The sequence below is a fragment of the Spodoptera frugiperda genome, chromosome 3 (assembly GCF_023101765.2).
Source record: "Spodoptera frugiperda isolate SF20-4 chromosome 3, AGI-APGP_CSIRO_Sfru_2.0, whole genome shotgun sequence".
Lineage (NCBI taxonomy): Eukaryota > Metazoa > Arthropoda > Insecta > Lepidoptera > Noctuidae > Spodoptera > Spodoptera frugiperda.
The window spans coordinates 1,918,891-1,942,347 of NC_064214.1; the positions used below are offsets into that span (position 1 = coordinate 1,918,891).

The 23,457-nt window shown below is 33.8% G+C and overlaps 1 protein-coding gene across 1 annotated transcript in view; it reads left to right on the forward strand.

Moving 5' to 3' along the window:
- The first annotated feature begins 5,990 nt into the window (after positions 1-5,990).
- The window catches only part of LOC118274183 (lachesin), an 88,807-nt gene continuing 71,340 nt past the window's right edge, over positions 5,991-23,457 (forward strand). Inside the window, exon 1 of the mRNA XM_035591614.2 lies at positions 5,991-6,307. The gene's annotated coding sequence lies outside the window, so the exon portion shown is untranslated. The remainder of the gene's footprint in view (positions 6,308-23,457) is intronic.

Here is a 23,457-nt window from a genome sequence, read left to right on the forward strand (position 1 = left end):
GTGATAGCACGCAGCCTTGAGGGACACCTGCGTTCACAGACAGAGAGTCGGAGCATTCCCCGTCGACAACGACCTTAATGCTTCTGTCTGTAAGGAAGCAGGAGACCCATTCGCACAATTTCTCGGGAAGCCCATAGGAAGGAAGCTTCGAAAGAAGCGCTTTATGCCAAACCCGGTCGAAGGCTTTCGCCACGATTCGATCGCCTGTGCCCAACGGTGTGTCAGGTAAACCAGAAGATCCCCAGCCGACCGACCTTTACGAAAACCGTATTGTCGGTCATTGAGTAGTTGGTGATCTTCTAGGTACCGCAAGAGCTGGCAGTTAATAATGGACTCCATTATTTTCGAGAAGAGGGAAGTTATGGCTATCGGTCTGTAGTTGGACGGATTTGTTCGATCGCCTTTTTTAGGGATCGGGTGGACCAAGGCCGTCTTCCAGGATTTCGGTACTACGCCTAAAAAGTAAGAGAGCCGAAAAAGACGTGTTAAAACTGGTGCCAACTCCGGAGCGCACATCTTTAACACAAGGGGTGGAATCCCGTCGGGCCCACTCGACTTTTGGACATCAAGGGACAGGAGCGCCAAACGCACCGAATTATTTTTATTTTTCGGACATAAGACGTTTTGTAATTCATTTCTCTCCAAAATATTACAAGACAATGTTAACCATAGAATTCTATAAAATATGCCTAGTAAATTTAATACCAGTCGGAATTATAACAATCTTGTTACTAGGCCAACAGAGGACTTTTCGTGGAAATATACACGAAGTAAGTACCACAGTATGTGCAGTACAGGCAACAGGTGAGCTTTTAATTGTTTAGTCAGGTTTAGTTGGGCAACCAAAGCTTATAAAATTCATAACGCCAGGCTTAACGTACGGCCTCCGATTTACCTCAAATCTCTGAGTCTAATGAATGTCTAAATGATTTAAATCCCAACGGCTTTAGGTTTATTTTTAGCTGTTTTTGAAAATAAATTATTTAAGGAGATCTAGTTTATTTCAACTTTATATAAAAAGATGGTTATACTACAGTTTTAAAAACCTATAGATTTTAAATATTTTAACTTTCCTTTGACACCTTTTTTTAAGGGAGTAAAAATCTTCCATTGACTTCTCTCGCCTTGGCCGAGGCGAGAGGGAGTGTCAAACTCTTACTGACTAAAACTCCTTTGAGACCTGGAATGGATATTCGAAAATTTTGTGCTAAGAAAATTATGAAGCATTTTAAAAATATAAAGTCTTAGACGCTGACGATGGAAATGCAAGCAATAAAGTACTTACATACATCGAACATCTGAATCGAACGGTCCCCACGGTAAAGTTTACTATCTGATCGCAGTAAAACTTATTCCTGAATGTTTAACACGCCGAACATGCGAATGCACGAATACTTTCCGCCATATTGGAAGTTCAACTCGAATCCCGAAAGCAAATACTGAGTGCCTACAAAAACTTCGACCAACGTGCTCTGGACATGAAAAGGCGTGGAAACGCTGTTACAATAATAATGCATAACAGTTTGTTAGGAGTACATGGCACTTAGAGCGTGCGTTGACTTAGGTAAAGTTCAAGTGGTAGCAATTTCTCAATTGTTTAAGTTGGAGTCGAGGTTTCACTATAGTTTAGAGTAAATTTCGTATACCTAAGTGTAAACGTAATTTTGACCTCGAGTATGAATGTGTTTAACAGCAATTTTTATTGTTAAAATTATTGGTTTAGTCACTTTTATATCTGGCTATAAAAACGTCAATAACAAAATTTAAAATGACGTAAAAAAAACTTTAAAAGCTAAATGTAGCACGGAAATTCACTTTTACAAACTATCAAACAGAGAGTAACAATAAAAATCGAAATGAAAAATACGCGTTAAAAACGTTTGCGAGAACGACATTCTATTCCACTCTGTGTTCCAAACAAGGGATTATTTTCCCGCCTAAAGGGAAAAAGAGTGCGAAAACTTTAATTAAACAAGTTTGGTGAGAATTGAGCTCGGGACTTTTGTAAACGGATAATCGAAGTCGTTGAATACACCTGAGAGGAGATTCGGACTCCAAAAGGGGGTTGACATACTGACAATACTATTGCATGGAGAGGTGTGATCTTGACAACGAAAATCGCTTCTCATCAATCTTTGGTAGAATTTTTTGATATCTTGCTTCCTGATTTTGAGGTTATTAAAAGTTTTGAATGAAGAACGAGATATTTTATTTAGTGTGTTGTTATGTCAATGGTTTTATTTAGATTGAGTATTGTTTGCATTTTAAGTGTTTATTTTTGGTTTTAATTCTAGAACAGGAACTATCACAAAGTATGACATATTGTATTTTATGATAGTTTTCCTACAATGTTCTCAGTCAGTGCTTTTTTTATAATGTAGGGTTCAACTTAAAAAAAGACTTTAAAAATCCTAAACGTAAAACAACGCAATAAATTAAAATGAAAGCAACAATTGAATTTTGATCTTAGACGCTATTAAAGATTTCCTTTCATCATAAGTTAAAAGAAGTTAACAAAACGCCTGAAAAGAAAAGCATTTTAAAGCAGAAACCATGTGAAGCAGCTATTGCACTTAAATATGAAAGAACTATGAAAGTGTTGCGACAAGTAGACTTCTCATACGTTGTTCTCAAAATATTATAGTCCTCGTGATGAATAAACTTCAATAATATAAGACACGTAAACATTTCTATACTTTTTAACTTTGAATCTTTATTTTTATTTCAATTTATTTGTTATTCTAGTTCAATGATTCGATTAGCTGCTTCAGTAAATAAAATGATTGTAAGAAAATACGTGATATTGTATTTCTAACATACATACCTAGACGAAAACAAAAGATAACTTCGAATATTTTCAAAGATTAAAGTCAGACTAACCAAGTCGTTTGGGGTCGAAACACTTTAGCCATGGGATGGGTCCTGATGCACATTCTATGTTTAAAAAGATTGCTCGTAACCTAATCGACTTTACACGTGTTCAGAAGACTTGCTATTTCTTCGGTCAGAAGATAAGCATTGCCATTCAACGTGGCAATGCGGCCTGTTTTCTGGGAACGTTCCCCAGTGACAGTGATGCGGACGAATACTTCGACACCTAAAGGAGAGATTATTATTTTATTTATTTTTCTTTATTTTAGTTTTAATTTATTATAAGTTGTATTTATTTTATCTACTACTTATTTAAGTTTCTAAAATAATAAATAAACGACTTTCCATTAGTTAACGATATTAATATATCGAACTTAATAAAATAGGTCAATTTCGGACACTATTTCTTACAAGAACATCCATCATTACTAATACTCGAATCAATAAAGTTGAAGGTACAAGCCACAATAGTAACAAAATCGACTAATGTATCAAACTATCAGTATTCAGACATAGTCTTCAATACATTCCCACCATTTTTATAGACCCAGTTCAGTGAAAAGGCCTACAGAATATACATAGATATGCAGGCAATTTCGGGATGTAGTGTGGTGGCTGAATCACTATCGTACGTGCTTCGAATATGAACATTGCTAAATTATTTGCTTGTCACATACAACTGTTATCTTAACCCGATTCTCTCAATTATTCTTCGAGCTGACTATGACAGGTTTCTGATTATTGTGAATCGTCGTTCATGCTTGTTAATGCTGCTTGTCGTTCATGCGAATTATTTTAGTTATATGTACGTGTGTGGTTGATTTTATTTTGATTTGTGGTTGTGTTTTAGTACTTTCTTTTAAAGGTGGTTCTATACTAGGATTTTCTCCTGTGTTATGTGGATGCGTTTACAAACAGAACACACATACCTAGACTCGGATTATACATTTGTTTTTTATGGTATAAGCCGGTAAATGAGCAAACAGATCACCTGGTGATAAGCAATCGCTGTCGCCCATGGACACCCAAAACACCAGAGACGTTACAAGTTCGTTACCGGCCCTGTGGGGACTAGGAATTTAATGGTTGCTGGTTTTTGGAATTAGGGATTTGAAAGATTAGGAAGGGGTAATTGGGCCTTCAGCAACCTCACTTACATAACGAAACACGACGCAAGCGTTGATTCAATTCGGTTTTCTTTGAGGCCTGGTATCACTACAGTCGAGCCGGCCGATTCGTGCCGAAGCATGGCTCTCTCACATTTACACAGATTGATATTCCGGAAATATTTGCGCAGCAGCTGATCAACTAAACATTTAAGTAGTTAAAAGTAGTTCAGAGTTAGATACTCAGTTACAGGTAATCTTTATTGCTATCAAAATTGTGAGTAGAAGTCATAACTAAATCAGAAGCATAGCAACTGGGTTATAGTGGGTGTATTCAATAGTACAATATTGTTCTCCCAGAGCAATTCTAACAATTTTATGTTAATACAATGATGAATAATTTAGTTCAAAATACTAACATTAAACGTAGCATTATTCATTCTTTTGTTACAGGTAGGAAGGTTTAGTTAGGGAAAATAATTTGAGTAAAATAATAATAGCGTATCTTTTATGATTTCAGTTCAATTATTTTCTGGTTGCTTTTCTTGTTAAAGGGTTCTTTGAACAAGAGGTTTACTTAGAATAGGACCAGCGTCGGTACTTATTTCCACCTTAAGAGCTGTTGGCGTTCCGTTTTAAACCGTATGCGTTGTAATTTTACAGGCAAATGAGACATCCAACCTCTTTCGTGCGACTTGTAGTTGCTTTGTTTTATTTAGATTTTTGCTGGTAAACTGTTGGTGTAGATGATGAAAGAAGTAAGTAAAAAAAAGAATGCCTAAATATGTGTTTATCTAAGTACTAGTGTATTTAAATGTATTTTGTATTTTTGAGCCATTTTCTTAATCCTATTAAAAAGTAAAACTAGTCATATAATATCGATGTAAATCAACTTGGGTATATTTAAATTAAAATACTATACTTTTTTAGCTTTCTGTCTAAATTACACGATGTTTTGAGTAAGTAGTCAACTCGGACCACATGCCTACGGCCCATTTGGGACGAGTTGGGGAAATTAAAAATAAATTAAGTTTTTAGTGGTCAACTCGTCCCACTATTTTTTTTGTATGGATTTTTAAACTTAATCAATGTTTGGTACAGTTAGTAACACAAGATTAAAAATATTTTTTTATAGTTTTTTTCTTTACTTTCGTTTTGTTCATAGATTATTTCATATTAAAAAATCCTGACGAAGTAAGAACCTCTTTTTTTAGTGTCGGTTAAATAATTTACTACCTAAATTTTTTTAGCAATCGCACAAATTCATGTGTTAACCAAAATTACTAAGAATAGTAAACATGTGTGGCTTAAACTATGGTCACTTATGAAGTAAATGATAACATAGATAGAATGAAGTTCCTAGAAAATCTTTTGTTTTCAACAAAGTAATAGAACTTTATTATTTCCACAGTAACCCTTTTGCTACTGACTGTACCTTATCTCATTATGGTAGTGACGTGGGACGAGTTGACCACTAAAAATATTATTTTATTTTATTTTCCCCAACTCGTCCCAAATGGGCCGTAGGTATGTGGTCCGAGTTGACTACTTACTCGATGTTTTGTATGACGAAAATTAAATTATTTATTTACATAATACTTTTATAATACACCCACTTTGTGTCGTAAAATAAAATTGATGATTTACGAATAAATGTATACTCAATCATATTATAAACACGGAAATGCATGTAAAATGATACTGTAAGCCCATTACCAAGCTTTTCTTTTAGCGTGACACAACAAATTGCTATATGATACCCAAATATTAATCACGGTTGATTGTAAGCCGGCGGTTATCACGACCGGCCGAAAATCCACAACAATAGTGTCCGGCAGTGGTTCAAACAATGTAACGTTGCTTTTACACACATACACAACAAAATACTACTACTCACATGTGTGCGTCGTCCAAAATCGCATGCGCGCAGCATCTGTGCTTCAGCCCCTATCTCCGTTTGTTCTGCGGCCGAAATGTGTATAACTGGCGAGCTAATTCCCACTCTATCGTCAAGTAATAAGGTTTGTTTTCGAATGTGTGGTTACGATACAGAGTGAAGTTCCTAACGCGCGACTGTACGGCAATAAGCTTCCAGGACTCGGATTTTTTAGATGTCTCCGGATCGCGTGGAAGCTGGGACGTATCGCTTACGCGTCTACTCTTTGGAAATTGTTACGCGGCCCGAACATAAACTGATGTTAGCGGCCGATGTGACTGAGTGGTGACAAAAATGTCTTAATTACAGTGTTTTGTTTTGTGATGGATGGTTCGTTCGTCTAGTTTTATACTGTGGAACAAAGTGCTGGAGTGTCTCACTTAAAGCAGTGACTGTAAGTCTCTTAACTTTATTTACTTTTTGTTGAATATTCAGACAGTTTTATTGAGGACTGTTACTTCGGAAGTTAATGGCTACTTTATAGGGTTTTTGTACGTGACAAGGTTGAAAGTACTTTTCCTTTACACCGTGAGTTTTTCTTGAGAATAATGTAATTACATAATTAAATCAAATTACCAAATTATATAGAAAATGTAACGGAAATTGTGATGAGTCTAATAAGAAATTTAAAATGACGTGATGCTAATAAATGGTAGCTATAAAGTTATTATAAGACACAAAACGATCGCGTTTAAAAAAAACTATTATACAAGTTAATAATACGCTTCAAGGCGAAAGATATATTAAAATCTCACGTAACTGAATAGGATGTAATATGTCTAATCTATTAAATATTACAGATCAAACAGAAAGATGAGATAATTTATGAATATTGGCAATTAAATTCATATCTTTATGACGTTGGATATTGAAGACGATATGTGAATATATCTCACAGATTGATTATATTTTTTATCATCTGAAGAATTGTTTCGACGAAACGTTTAATCATACGAAATTTCGGGATTCCGTTTGGTTTTTCCAAATAAATCGATTTTGTAGTAGATAATAATATAATGCGTTAACATTCGCAGATTTTATAGAATACATAGGTATATTAAGTGCACTAAAAATACTATAAACCTTTATACGATTTCTTATTCTTGAATGTACCAATTTAAGGCATTTTGAATATTTTCCGATACGTTAGTTTTTGAAGTTTTCTGCAAAATGTTTATTGCATTTTTTTCTAAAACACAAGTAGTACGTAGATTTGAAATACATAATAGAATGAGTTTATTTTATCTTATATAAACCTACTGCTGGTTATAAGCCTCCCCATTCTTTATCAGGTATATTGATATACGATAAAGAATTTTATACTCAAAGGTATTGTACTTTTGAGTTCATAATTTAAAGTAATCAGTTTTCGAACACAGATTTTTGATATAAAATTTTGGGTATTTCGTATATTATGTTGCTAACCAAATATAACGTACTTAAAAACAATGAATTTACCCAATCATGACGAATTTCAACTTAATTAAATTTTATCAATGTAATTTCCTAATTTATTTTATTACGTTACGCACTGGATATTTTATTTATGTATATGAAGATATATATCTTACGTCTTTCCCACAATTTAGTTGCAGTAGGATTTAGATTGTTTAGTTTATTTAATTCAAAAGTCATTTATACATAGGTATTGATTGCTTGAATGGAACATCCATTCCTTGTTGATATTTTTCAATCAACATAAATTTTCTCAATATTTTGGCAGCACAAAATACAAACAACACTTAACCATAAAATAAACACTCGAAAGTGCACGGCGGAATCAGAGCGCATATTCATTTTTTAAAAGCATCAACAAACAATGCATTTCAATTTTTCCAATCACTGAAAGACATGCATACTTCAACCGAGAAGGAAGTAAAGGATAATGGAAGGCGAAACAAATAAAACTTCTAAGCTTCGTCTCTAAATATTTAGATTTTCATTCGATCTCACTACTCATACATCATCGACACTTACGCAATGACCACATCGCCCCTGCCCATCTAAAAATAAAAGCAACTGGACCTTTTCCGTATTTTTTCTAAACATAGTTCTACATATTTCCTGTTGTTTTTCAAGTAAAATAGTATTGGAATTTTCGATTTTTGTAAATTCTTAGTACTATCACGGAGTTTGACACATACCTGGTTTGTGGTAATAGGCTAGTCTTGGTAACGACCAATGACTTACTGGTTTTGATTTGTAGTGAAAAATATGTGATACATTTATTTGTATTGTCATTTAATAAGAAAGTAAGACTCCTCTGGTGTTGACGGTGTCCATGCGCGGCGCTGATCGCTTACCATCAGATGACTCGTCTGCTCGTTTGTCACCTATTCCATAAAAAAAGTAAATAACAGTCTTGCCATAAAATATTACTTATGTTTTGACATCTTAAAGTATTTTAAGATTTGTAACTCATCTTCGTAATAAATCAGTTCACAAAAAATTTGCTTCAGACAAAAAGGGTCTATTTTACGGGAAACAGAATATTTAGATATCCGTGCGAAACGTGACTTCATTCTAGTCGCCCCTCAATGTCTCCGACACATTCAAATCACGTAAAATTTTAAGATGTTCAACAGTCCCTTTATTTATACTAAATTGCTTTGTGTATTAGATACGTTAAGAAGAGATTTGTGCGATAGTACTTGTTCTACGCCATTTGGTACGCGAAATACGAGTTACCTAGCATTTTGAAAATTGGTTTTTGAGTTGTATTTTTAACATCGTTTCTTTATTGCTTGCCTCGTCGAAATAATTTCGAAATATTACGTCTAGTAGACAATTTTTTGACTATACTATTATATTTTTTAAGATTCAAGGTGTGTTTGTTCTTATTTTAATTCTATTTGAGTGGAACAGAGTTCAAAATTGCGTACACACATTCTCATAAATAAAATCATAATAAATTAAGCGAGGTAAGTATCATATTTAACGCAGTATCGTTATTATGGTACTCCACCCATACATGATACCGTAAAACAGTATTTCAAGCATAATGCATTTTATGACGTCATAAAAATGAATTTATCGCAAGATAATTATTGTTAAAATTCTGCCAAAATTTTATTTAAAAACTCTTCGTTGATATTGACGACTTTTATGAATTTGTTTTTTGAAAATGAAGAAAATTTTTCTAGCGATTAATTTATTAGCTACAAATTATTATTACTACATTTTTACCTTCAAACAAATATTTAAGTTCGATATATGTAAAGAGAAAAAACTACATTTAAAAAACCGCCTTAAACACTCGTGTTTAAATAGGTACGTGTTAAAGTACGAACCTCAATTTTTTTCTAAAACCTATTCCTATGTCTGTCTGTTAGTCTTACATACATACATATAGGTCAAACTAACAACCTCCTTTTTTGAAGTCGGTAAAAAAGCCATGTTGTATCATTTGGTCTTGTAGACCACGTAATTACCTCGATTAATTTAATCTGGGAAATATCAAATAAGTATAATCTGTCACTAAATCCATAATTATAATTAATTCAACTTTAACGAGAATCAGATCTGGTGCTGACCAGTTTCAACGAACACAAACTACTCAAAGGAATTAAAATTCGAAGAATTCTTTATACAATTAATCTTTTATCAAAGTAATTTCCCGCGTTTGTTTGTTTAGCTATTTTCCAGTGAATTAATTATAATAGTTGTAATTGTCATTGATAACAATCGTAATTATGATGTATCTAGTCAACAAGATAATTACAGTGTTAATGATATGTATCACTAGGACGATAATTTGTACTTTAATCAAATATCAAAGTAAAAGTTATTGTCTTGTTATCGATTGTCTATGCGGATATGCAGTTTAAAAGGGTTAATTCCTTGTTTATCTCTTGATTGGCCTGCTGATACTCAAAAGGAATGAAGGGATAGTCACCACATGCTTATAAGTGCCCACTATTTCTCACAAGAAGAATACTTGAGTATTATTGCTTACACTTGTTTAAAGTGGATTGGCGCTATACAGCGTGACAGCGTGACGTCTAATAAGACTAGGTGCGTACGTTAAAAACAGGTATAGGTATGCTGGTGAATACCGATCAAAACAGGAATAATATTTAAATTTTAATTTACTACTATGCGCTATAAATTGCTATCTAGTTTTATGTCAAACATTGTTTCTCAGTTAGATATTCTGACCCCAAACCTTATTATGATCTATGTTTTTTTTAATGAGTATACCTGTGCCGATTTTTAATGTTCTGTACAGACTGTTTTGTTTATATAAACACTCCATGATTAAACCAGTACAGTATTCCCAAATAAATTCACAACACAAATGCACCCAAAACCACCTAAATACCCAACTGTGGAATTTGTTTAATTAAACAGCAATAATTTTACGGCTATTCCTATAAAGTCAGCCTCACCGAACCAAAAGGCAGCTACATGTGCCAGGTTCAGTTTAACCCCTGTCAGAAGTTTTTCAATTATACCTCTGAGATAACATACTCGACCTACAAACATGGTTTATTACAACAAACTTTACGGTAGCAGTTTCCACGAATCTTGGTATTTGTTTCTAATAAAATTTTGAAGTCACTATTATAGAAAAGTTTGCTATTTTTGTAGTTTTTTTTTGTTAGTTAGAGTTAGTCTATATATAAGACATATAATTTTTTACTCTTTGTAGTTGTTAACGAAGATAGCGAATCACATAGGGAGTATAGAATGTGTATTCTTTTCAGTCCTAAAACTACGACTACGAAGTCTAGAATTATTAAAACCTATTTTTTGGGGAAACAACACAAGAAAATTCTTTAAATGAATTTGAAAATATCACCAGAAAAAGTGGGTGTACGGTAATTACACAATTTCATGGAACAGCGATCCTATTAAGTATGCTTTTTATAAAAAAATAACAGTATAGTAACCTACGCGCCTGCTTATCTTTATAGGAAGAATATAATATAATATATAAGTAATATGCCTTATATTACTGGTATTCAAGTAAAAGAGAATCATGTTTAACATTTACATAATTTCACGTTATTTGCTCATGAATCCTATGGGAGGGCGAGATAAAATTGTGTATGAAATAATGTAGGCGGTAGCTAAAAATGTGCGGCTACATACTATGTGATTTGGATTTTTCCTACTAGACTACCGGGGTATTATTACAATTTTAATTCCCCACGGTAAGGGTAAGAAGGGCAAGTGAGGGTGATTATCTAGCCTGGCCTCTTTTGCTGGATGTTCGGAAATGACGAGACTTAACGCCACGCCTTTTAATTTCCGAAGGTATGGACTGAGGTGAGCATAGCATAGGCAACCCTTTTATGTAGAGAAGGCTCATAGTTGGCGACTTGAAACTTATAATTACAAATTATACGTTCAGGAACCTGTAGCCAAATTCCACTTTAGAGCTTATAGAGTAGAAAACTAAATTGTATGGGATTGTCGTAAATTTTGATATTTGTCAGTGTCAGAGTTTTCTATACTCTGTGTAGACAAGCACTATCGTGGTACCCTAGAGGCTCAGGTTTCTTTACGATGTTCACCTGCCACACTATTTTTAATTCTTTTTTTTGTAAATTTATAGTTACAAAAAAGAAAATACATTACAGGATCCGAAAGAATAACCAAGTCTAAGAGTGTTTTTCAACTAGAGAAGTGCAATGCTACGTTGCTGTGGATGCGTTTGGTTATCACCAACCATATTCATTGGTACACATTACTTAGCACTGGTGAAAACGGACTCAGCTAAGCTATGTTTTTTCTATGGAATAATGCGTGCTATGGATTCCTCTTCCCTACTATCGATACATAGTATACTCGAGTTGCGCATCTTCTTCGCACAGCTATGGCTATATAATACGGCTTGATATCAGTGGAAACTGACACATAGTTTCACGACTCAGTCATTACATCTTCGTAGCATAGCTACATAGCACATCTCTGGTGGAAAATCACTCTAAAAGATTAGTGTGTTAATTGAGTAATCCTCTTTGCAAGCGATCGATAAACCTTTTGTTATATTGGCATTCATTTAAAGGAATTGGTTGAATTTAATATTTACATTGTATAGTTTCGTTTTATACATGCTCTTCCGAGTTCTGATGAGAAATAAATTATTAATAATATAGGGGTATTTTCGATAATTTCTACGTAATCCAGAATGGAATTATGCCCCATGGCAATAGATTTGTACTTTATTACATAGGACTTTTAAAATTATCACCAAAAATTGGTTTTATAGATATAGGGTTCTAGACGTGACGTTACCTTTACATAAAATATTATTTGATAATTCTAGAAATATCGTACATATAGTAGTACATATTTCCAGCAATATGTAGTATGTAAGCTACGCATGTATGCAAAAATGGACCGACATTGTTTTTGTGAAGTCAGTTGTACTGGTTGAAAGCAACATTCGTATGTGTTATTCAAAAGGTTTTATGTTTTCAATGCTTTTAGTGATGATTGCTTACTTTTCCCTAGAATTTTTTTACATACACGAGCATAGAATAATAAACACAAAGATTATGTAACTGAAATTATTTATCCACGAAAATGTAAATGCACTTTAGTTTTTTTTAAACCACTTCATAAAGAGGAGGTTATCATAGTTTTTATTTTATTTATATTTCTTTAGTACCTTTGCACATAAAATAGAACAAAGCGGACTTAACGCTTAGGTCATTCTTTCTCAGGCTACCTTAGGGTGGTACAGAGATATGGTAGGTGCATGAACTGTAATGATTTTTTTGAGGGGGGAAAATCATCTCTCGCCTTGGGCAAAGGAAGTGTCAGACTCTTACTGACTAAAAACCACCCCGTTCCGACTCCTGCTTTTTAAGCAAGAGCCCCGGTAACCTGCCAGGCAGTCCGCATGAGCTCCGGATGAGCTGTAATGCTAGAAGGATTTTAAAGTATGGTAACATGCTATACATATCTACAGACATATTTTATATATTAATAAATATAGCTATAGTCTATACATAAAAATAAATATTTCGACCTATCATTTCTGATTCTAGGAATCATTATTATATTTGATGAGGTTTATAGATTCCAGATTTATTATCAATATTAATATTGATTGAGCTTCCATCTCTTCGTAGAAAATGTTCGAATTGAATATAAAATTGTGGTAAAATACCAATTCATTAAAATTAGGTTGGGTTAACAACATGTGCGGTGAATGCTGTTTGATATTCTCGGAAAATCGTTGTGGTAATTTTTCCACCAATATTATGATTAAAAAACCTTTTTACTAAGATACGATTACAGACCACACAATAATGTATGTATATAGAAAAATCTAATAAAAATCTATCCCCAATGTAGAGAATGATTTCAAAATAAAAATTCCATATGCCAATGTAATCGCCAAGAAAACGATTCTAAAATGCTATACGGAACATGATGGCACGCCAAAATGTCCACTAAGCGCTTCTTTATTACTCTTAATATATTCGAAAATGCCATGCACCCAGAATAGTAGACTGAACCGATTTAAAAATGTCAAGAATCATGTTTCATGCTCGCCATAAATTGTAAGCTTAAGCATTTGATACCTTTCATGTATTTAAACAGCTACTTTGTAAAATTGTCTCTTTAGCGGCTAATTTTAGACGCGCTAATAGGTCCTGGGTTATATGATCCGACAACCAATCGGTGACGAGTATTTTTAAAAGCTTTAAAGTGTACCTTTCTTTGAAATGCATATTTCGTGAGGGTAAGATTTTATGTCCCATGTCTCAGCAGTTTCTGTTTAATCGTTGTTGGTATAAATCACCCTCTTTTGTTTCCATGGTAGTCGAGAAAGGGATTCAAGAAGATTCAGAGTACGGTTGAGAAAATCCCTGTATATTAAATTACCTTTGCGATCATTCAGCGATGGGTGAATCTTCACGAATGATTGGTTGATGATCCCCTATCATCAAAACTCTTGTCATGTGAACATCTAAGACATTTTTTTCATAAACTTGGAATTCGATTTTTTTTATACGCAAATCGTACAGTTACCTCTCTGTCCTTATTTAAATGTATGAATTTCTTGTACATAAATAATGTATTGTATGAATCCTAGAAAGGAGGGTAGGGAGGCCTTTGACCTGCCGTGGAACGATCACGGCTAAAAATAAAATAAATGAATCCTAGTATGACCTTTACTTGCTTTTAGAAGTTCACTTTCACGAACAGTGACGTCATTTATAGCACTCGTAACAGTAAGTACTCAGAAAATAATCCGTTGAAGGATGATTCCATACGCGATGTAAATAATGTTAGCTTTAGTGAACTCGTAACTTCATTTAAATAACTAAGCGAGAAAATTTAATAAGTCCATTATTTCATTAAACGTCGAGCAAAGTTTGGTCTGTAGATAATAAAAATAAAACAACCCAATATACCTTACTATTCCGAACGTGTAGAAATTTCGTTAAGTTCGATATAAAAGACGGAATCCAATTTACCTTGTCGGTTGATAGAAATCTGTTATATTTCGCTATGAATTTATTTGATGTTGTTTATTTGATTTTTAGGGTACGATTGTAGTGAACCGTAAAATCGGATTAGGTTGTCAGATAAGAATATTAATGAGGAATGGGAACTCATTTGTATTACTTACGGTTGTACTCTAAAGTCAATGACTGAATGAGAAGGTTTATTCATTTTATATGTAATGAATGTATATATGAAGAAAGGTACTTGACTTTATTGACAAACTTGTTTTACTGTTTCTATGTTTTTTTTTTTTGTCAAATCTGTTATTCTGTATCGAAGAATTTTGTATAAAACTCACTGAGTGTCTGGCTGATATACAACGCACAGCTAATTCTACTGGACCTAGGAAGCTGAAACTTAGAATGCATGTTTTTTAAGGAGTATAGGGGATGATATGAAAGAATATTTCTCTAAAGTCCCACGGGAACGGGAAAGACTGGAATTTCTTATTTATGTATACCAAGTTGCTCATAAGTTGGATAATTTGTACGGTACGAGAAAGATTTATTCAGCTAATTAATACGTTGTACGACAAAGATTTTGTAATTACTAATTAAAATACACAGTAACAGTGTATTCAAAGTAAAATTTTCCCATAAAATCGTTTAAAATTACTTCAGAAAAACGAATAATAATAAATTTGCGGGTATTTCCGCGTACACTTGAGAGCAGACTGCATGAAACGAAACGACCGTTAAAAGCATTATGTAAATGTACGAAACTGTACAGGATGATTAGATTGGAACTGAGTGCGTCTGTTATGGCAGGCTCGATAAGTATATCTATATATTAATACGTGATGCAAAAACTTTGGACCACATTTTACGAAAATTGCGCGGACGTAGGAGCATAAAATTTGGTATACTTATAGTTTATGTGTAGGAGAAGTGCATAGCGCTAATATTTTTCAAAAATAATGCTTATAAAGTACATTAAATCAATAAATAAAACATTACACACACATGCATAGTATCTGATCGTATTTGACAAAACGTCAAAATCGATAGACATTGCGATGATATTCTCACGTCTCATATGAAAAGAGTTTTATAAAAAAGTTTGAATTAAATAAAAATTATCCTTCAACGTACGTTAAGTAGTATTGTAAATTAAATCATATATGGTCGAATTTCGGCCACTAGGCGACCACTAGTAGAAGGAAAATTGTGTGATATATAGAAGAATGTATAGGTATATATGTTACAATATGGCTATTTATTGCTTTACATTTATCATATTACAAGACATTATATACCTATTAGGTAATGATATACGTTCTTTCTCCTTTCCTATTTAGGAAATATAGGTATCTATGTGGAACTGTCGTAGAAATGTTAATATTTTTACCTTATTTTTTTTATTTCATTTCATTCCATCATTCATGTGTTATTTATAAAATGACAACAAGAGAATACACAGCATACTTAAAATACTAAATAATTATTTAAAATAAAGTAAACATTATGATGACTTAATAATGTATGTACATTGTACAACTACAATAACATACAGCCTAAATGCACATAAAAAAAGTAATTAGCCACCATAAACTCCTTAATATACATACCAATAAACGAAATACCAAATCAAAATGTAAATTTAAACAATCAAACGCAATCAAATTTCTGTAATTAACAAAATGATTTCACAATTTAATTTCGTGTTCGCAGAAGGCTTACGCCCCGTATCGGGAGGCCGGAATTTTATGGATCTTTGTCAGTGTCCCTTCCAATGCTCTCGGGGGCAAATTACGAAAATTAATTTATGTACAACATTTATCAAAATAAATATGACACGGTTTTTATCAAGCCCGTGTTTTATTTTGCACCTTTGTTTGACAGTAAAATTACAATCGAAAATACATTAATTAGGTAATTCATCGCTGAACAAGTAGGAAGAAAATGTTATAAGGTATTAAATAAATGTAATAAAAAATGTGATTTGAAATTCCCAAAATTGATAAGTATAATTAGGTATGTAGATCGCAACGGTGACTTTCTTGATTGTTTTTTTTTTTGATGTCAGAAAATCATCCTGTGTCTTCTCTCGCCTTGAGCGAGGTGGGAGGGTGCGGCAGACTCTTACTGACTAAATCCCCTTGCCGGAGCCCTGGTAACCCGCTAGGCAGTCCGCAGCTCCGGGGCGTAACGGTGACTGGCATTTATTTGTTCTTGAAATCACTACGCTAAAACTCTTCAAGGATTTTCTACTAAAAATCATAACAAGTGATTAGTTCACTTAATCTAAGTGGTTCCTGGTATCTGACACTCCAAAAACAAAAATATTAACCACGATAGCGGTAACTACTTCAATTTATTAGAATGTTCTTAATCCTGTTTCGTTAAGAGTCCATTTTGTTTGAAAACTGGATCACAGGAGCATTATGAAATTGAGGTTAATCCGCCGTTTTCGTGTGCAAACGATTTAGCAGCCCGTTTTGTGGAAACAATGAGCCAAGATGGTTCTAATATCTAAACTGGGGCCAAATAAAATATTAGAATCATGGCCGGCTACGGCTGTTCATTATTTTTTGTTTTTAAGAGGATTATGTTCGGTTGCTTGTTGGAAGACAAAGCTTTTTGTTGTAAAGTCGATGATTATTTGGAATCGATAAATGTAATCTATGAAAATACTCATTACATGCGCAGTCTATTTCATGGATTGTATTTTTTGCATAATTATATTCGACTTACTTGTACAACATATTTTTGATTTTGGCTAACCGAAGATTCTGATTTGTCTTCCAATCACAAGAAACTATTATCTACATATATGTAGATAACAGGTTTTTGTACATCAAATGTTAATAAATAAACTGTAAAGGGATCACGGTCAGTTAAAAAGCCACCAAAAAGCAACACCTATGTGAGCAGGAATTTTCCTTATGGCTTTCTCGTTTATGGTCATGGCCTCACTTCGTATTACATTTAACCCATCATATAACTGCCAAAAAGTCTGGGTAAAGGTATGATATACTAGTCCCATGAGAAATAAAAGGTGTGATGTGATGCCATGTTATGGTGTTAAGAAATCTGGTATATACAAACTAATATTCGTTTCAACCCAATCTGAGAACAGTAATCGGCTTGTGAAACCGAAACATCCAGTGTTTGTCTCGTAACCACGAGGAAAATGATATAGAAAACTAAACGAATACCAAAAGTATTACGCTCATACATTTATTCTCGCCATAAAACCATCAGAGGAACAAATAAAAATACGGTCACATCAAACTTCGCCGTACTTTGGGACACAAAGATAAAGTTTCTCACATAGTCATAGTTATGCGGTCCCATGTAATTGTTCTAGCGACCCACGCTTTGTCGTTCAAATAGAATAATCCATGGCTCGGAATACGGGCAGGCATGAAAATGACAGCCAAAAAGTAATATAGTACGACTCAAGCAAAAATACCTATTTCTCCAGTTTCGAAGCAACGATAGGGAAATCGGATATCGGCCCTTTAATTAAAACCCTTTTGAGGAATATAAAGTTTTGTAATTTTATGCTAAAAGAGAAGGGTGAAAAAAGGAAAAGTTGTCGCCGAAATATTTTAATAAATTTAAAGTTCTGTCTTTTCGAATAGATCGTAATTGAAATACCGTTCATAGATTTAGTTATTGAAAATTCAATATCATTCTGAACACATTATTTTTACACAACACAGTATTTTTTTCGAATGAAAATAAAATTAATAAAAGTAACGTTACATAATATGATTTAGCCACATACCATTGTAGCTATGTAAATAAAACGTCATAAAAGGCTTAAAAAATGATAACCGAATCTTTTGTTAAATTCACGTAGATATTTCCAGTTTGAAATTGTTTTTCCTGAAACAAATACATATAAATCTGAGTGAGTGATGTGTTTCCACTACTTGTAAATAATACAGGAATATAAATACATGATATGTATTCGGAACCACGTTGAATATTAACTGTAGGTCGCGAACCTTTTTTGTCGTTTCCAACCCTTTTGAATTGTTTCTGCGATATCGGTAAATAATAGCAACATTATACCTTTGTGTTCAATTTTGATCTCCAATTTATGTTCTGTGTTGAATGGAAATTCCCGACCCGTGGGTACTGGTAGGTACTGGTGTTGTTCTGTTTGTATAGGAACTGTGTAACATTTTGCTAATAACGATCGTTTATTTTGCTGTAGCCGGCCAGTTGCTGTGGTTTTAATTGTTGTTATAATAAAACAACATTGGAATTTTGATTCGTGTTTCGATTTATTTATTAATCTATAGTGTACCGGGAGCGCAGATCTACGCGAGACACAATGTGTTTTCTATTGTGTCTCATATACTGGCATACAAGAGGTTAATAGTCGATGAGCTTGAGGGTGCATTTTCACCAGAGATGTGCTATGCTACGTTGCTGTGGATGCGTTGGGCTTCCACCAATCATATTCATTGGTACACATAGCTAAGTACTGGTGGAAACGGACTCAGCTCAAGTATATTTTTTTAAATGGAAAGATGTGTGCTATGGATGGCTTCCCTACTATCGATACATCGCATAATCGAGCTGCGTATCTTCCTCGCATAGCTAAATAGCTTAGTATCAGTGGAAACAGTCACGTAGTTTCATAGTTACATAGCACATCTCTGGTGGAAAAACACCCTAATAGTAGTAATAAAACTGTGCATTATTAGAGTTTACCGTATTCTTCAAATTGAATTGACAGTAGGCCTATAAGGATGATGTTAGTCACGAATGTTGGTCTGATCCAAAGACCGAATCTAAAACCTGAATGATGATGTATGTATTAAAAGACCACTACAGGACGGTAAGACACAGACAAAATTAAAATTACAAATTTCGAAACCAAAACACACCTCTGTGTTCCGTAGTAAGATTCCCAGAGATAATATTATGCCAACTGCGTCTGTGGTGCGATGTTAAAATCTCATTCTCGCCCATAATCTTGTCCTTTCAGACTTATAAAGGAGGATGTGGTGAAATACTACATAGGTATGTGGAGTCTCACGTGTAGGTATACTGTATAAACGTGTGTGTGGAGGGAGAGGGGATGTCTCAAGGAAATCCTCTGACCACATCAACGAAAACCCATTTGGTTTAATTAGTTTTTCATGCTTTCAAAGTTTTGTTGATTTTCGAGAAAAATTAAAGTTTTTATGAGGTTTGAGAAGTATTAAAACACCACGGACTGCTTTTTATGGTCTATTAACGTAGAAAATACTAAGAAAGGCATTTTTGGTGGCAGTTTTATTTGAATTTGCTACACTTGCTCCAATATGCTCTATTATAGTAAAAAAATACATTGCAAGTCACATCAAATTCTCAACAAAGTACGGAAAATGTTTCTGCAGACAAAGAGGTCAATAATACGGAAACTTTATGAGCGAAGAATGACAAAACGACCTTGTGTGTCACGGATAGAAGTTCGAAACAAAGTAATATCGAAAGTATCCAATTTCTTTTGTTTTACCAACCCACGATCTAATTCAAACAATCCCAAATCGGGACTGAATATCCCCTACCTGACATATTGTCCGGGATAAATTACGTACCTACCTACGCATAGCTATGAATCTTATAGTAGGTACTTCCCTAAAGCAGAAGTTCTGTTACTCGCGAATTAACCTCTGAAATATTTATCAGTTTGGGGACCCTTCGCATCCGATACTAATTACTTTCCTAATAGGAACGCTATTTGGGTCCACGATAAATTAAATACTAGTTTCTTGGACTAGTTCGTGGTTTTTGGGGTTCTTTGGTTTGTGAAAAAAGTCTTATTCTAAAGACAAGTCTAGATAATATTCCGACACCAGATACAATACATCTATGTCTTCCAAGCATAAAGTCTTAGTTCGACTTGTTTGGAATATCATGTTTGGAAGTATTAACTATGGTTTCGGTTTTGAAATACTGAGTAACATGGAGTTGGAATAAAGTGATGATTGAAATTTATTTCTCTATTAGACTTCTTACATTGAGGTTTCTTAAATAATTGGGGAAAGTAAATAAATTCTTGTAATAGTCTTGGTTACCTTACCATGATAGTATTTAGGTACTCAGTCATGAATAGCACAACACTGAAAACTATATTTGGCTCTTCATATTCAGCCACTATTACTACTTCTGTGCTTTAAAGTAGAGATGACATCTGGGCAATCGTAGCACTTACTTTTTTTTTTTTTTTGATCTGAAAATCATTCTCTCGCTTTGGGCGAGGCGAGAGGGAGTGTCAGGTCGTAGCACTTACTTGGAATGATAATAACCAATGAAAATGCAAAAACTACATACAAAAATAATACGGAACCAAACTAATATTCGAAGATCCAGCAAGCACTTAGAAGATTTTTTATTTAATTATTCACCAATCAGAAAGTAACAAAGGCGGGATAATGGATGGTTGACATTACACAAGTGAATTAGTCAAGAGTAGTTAGTTTGTAGGACAAACTTACCAGTACAGCTAATGAAGCAGATTTATTATGTATGCTACAAAGCTGCACGGTGGGTAATCCCTCTTCAAACATAAGCCATTTTACGCTAACGATACAAAAGGCGCATGCATTTATGATACTGCTTTTAAAAGATTTTGAAGATTTCCTATGAAAATGGGTACTAATCCACTTCATGGCTCAAAATTGTTCTCTATATGTATAAAATGAAGTCTGAAATCGAAATCTCTTTAAAGTCTCTCTCTGCCTGTATTTCTTTGTTTTATTATCTAGAGTAATACGTATAATACTCGTACTAATCCTAATATCCTAATCAAATCTTCAATATGCGAGTTCAATGATCCACAGTAAATACTACAAAAATCAAACAAGACATAACACAGTCAGAAACTTCACTAAACGACGACTATATTAAAACAAGTTGACATATAAACAAAAGGATATTTATACTGCAAAGCTATGAAAACACGAGGAAGTCAAAGTCGTAAATAAACATTTCGATACAACCGCACATGTACTGGCTTCTCCCACAAATTCTTGTACATTTAATACTGAATGTGTATGGATAGTTTATACTGCACCAGATGGTACCAGCCCAGCTCTCAGGACATAGAACATGCTTGGAATTTATTACAAACGTGTGTTTTTTAACGTTTGAAACTGGCCAAGCGGTCTTAGCGGTCTCTAGTGGCTTCGTGCAGATGAAAAGTTAAAAGTTAAGGCAAAGTTTTTTCAACTAATCGTAATATAACATCTCTTATTGTTTGAGGGAATAGGCTAATGGGTTAGATGACTAATTTTATTTTAATGTCCGTCTTTGAATTATTTTTAAACATTAGGCGCGTATTTTTTGTTTTCTCAGAAACAAATACTTTTGACGATATATTGATTTGAAATATCGTGTGACGTTACTTCTAGGTACGTTTTATACGTAGAAATGACGTTTTAGCTCCCACTTCTAAACTTTGATTCGTGTTATCTAAGTATTTTTTCTTATAAGATAAAAAATAGTGTGTAATATTTTTTCATTACCTAACTGACGGAACAAATACATTTTTCGTCATCATTTCTATCTGTATTATAGTGCACCTGTTTTTGTCAGTTACAATTTTGCTAAAGGTCAACGTTAATTTGAATATTTCAAGCGTTGGAATGCTTTGAAGACAAATTTTATAGTTTAATTGTGTTAGCACATTCTAATATGATTTCAAATTTTTATTTACATAATATATAACCAACATAAATATTTTAACAAAACATATTTCACTCTGATCAAAAAAAAAAGAAATCACGAAATCGACCTAATAAAAATTAAAATCCGAATCTAAAATATCGCAGTGAACCATTTTACATTAGAAGTCTCGTCGAGCCCGTTATAAATATATCTACAGCAGCTTCGTAAACAGATGTCCCTACCCATAAAGAGTTAATTATCATCTAAGAATACGGTCCCTTGCCGTCGTCGAGCCGCGTCGGCCCGAGAATAGATCCCTTGGGAACCCCGCTACTTGTACTTTTTATTTTGTTACAAAGTTACATTGAAACTTGATATATTAGAAACTGCGGATGCTCGTTCCGTATTTTGTTTGAGTTACGATGTAATTTAACGGGAAAGATAATTGGAATGACTTTTTAGAGATAATTTTTGACAGTACTTAATTATAGTAATTGGAATTGTAATTGGTTAACTTTACTGATTGATACGATTTGGAAACTAATTAAGTAAAGGTTTAAAATTGTGAGAAAGTTTGTAAATACATTTTATTGATTGCTTTAAGTCAGAAACATTGACAAATATGACAATTGTAAGTGTGCAAGTTTCTGGAGCTGCGGACTACCTAGCGGGTTTATCGGGGATCCGGCTCAAAAACAAGTAAGAACGGACCACCCCGTTCCTCAGACTCATCAAATTCTTACTGACATTTGATTTAGTAAGAGTCTCACCGTTTTGCCTCACTCCAGGAGAGAAAAGTCATTGGATGATTTTTCTCCCTTGAAGAAAAAGTGTTCAAGTTTCCACGTGTCTAGCCTTCAGGTCCGTACATAGTCCTATGTACGGTACTTAAAATATTAATCGTAATATACTTACTTATTTAAACCGATGAAATCCCAAACAGGAAAAGACTGGCGCTACATTTTTTAGATACAAACATGGAACATATGCTTGTAATATCTACCAGACAGACAGATTAGACCAAAACAGTTTGAAGGGTTGCATTTCCATCAACGAATGTATGACAAATGTTGAATGAGTACTCATAACAGTCATAACCGTTCATATATCATTCATCGTACTAATAATGTCATATTATTGTAATAATGTCTCTAAGTGCATGTGTCATTGGGGCTTTAATGTCTTGTTTTATGATTGACAGGCTGATGGTGATAGAGAAATTGTCTTGTTAATTGAGTCATAATTAAAATATAGCTTATGAATATTATTATGTGATTAATTGATCAAGGTTTAAAATGGCTTTAGAATAGAATATTGTATACTATTTTAATCCCAATTACCCCCCTTTCCAATCTTCCTAATCCCCAATTCCCCAACAACCCTTAAATTCGTAACTCCCAAAAGGCAACGCACTTGTAACGCCTCTGATTTTCGGATTTCCATGGGCGGCGGCGACTGC